Source organism: Microtus ochrogaster, unplaced genomic scaffold (genome assembly GCF_000317375.1).
Source record: "Microtus ochrogaster isolate Prairie Vole_2 unplaced genomic scaffold, MicOch1.0 UNK4, whole genome shotgun sequence".
Taxonomy (NCBI): Eukaryota; Metazoa; Chordata; class Mammalia; order Rodentia; family Cricetidae; genus Microtus; species Microtus ochrogaster.
The window spans coordinates 10,719,590-10,719,955 of NW_004949102.1; the positions used below are offsets into that span (position 1 = coordinate 10,719,590).

The window sequence follows — 366 nt, forward strand, 5'->3', positions numbered from 1 at the left end:
TCGCGGTCCTGAGTTCCTTGCTCGTGCTCCCCCTCCTTCTGCTCCTGATTTGGACCTTGAGATTTCTGTCCGGTGCTCCAATTTGGGTCTCTGTCTCTTAGTCACAGTATTTTAAAGGTTGAAATTGTCATCGTGTGTGTAATTTTCTGAGGTTGTGTTCACACAACATTTTCTGCAGAAAGAAAGTGTTCAGAAAATTCAAAATGTCCAAGCAAGAAGAGACAAGAGAATATCCACAGGCAGATGTCTCCTCTTGCCTACATTCAGAAATTCAGACTACTGGTGGGAAAGGCATGGAGAAGATGCTGCTAAAAAGGATACAAGACTTCAGCTAGAGGCTGGGCAGAGGGATGCTTCAGCTAGAGG

The 366-nt window shown here is 45.1% G+C and overlaps 1 protein-coding gene across 1 annotated transcript in view; it reads left to right on the forward strand.

The window, feature by feature from the left end:
- The window catches only part of Lrguk (leucine rich repeats and guanylate kinase domain containing), a 114,600-nt gene that overhangs the window by 35,393 nt on the left and 78,841 nt on the right, over positions 1 to 366 (forward strand). The gene's annotated exons all lie outside the window — the stretch shown is intronic.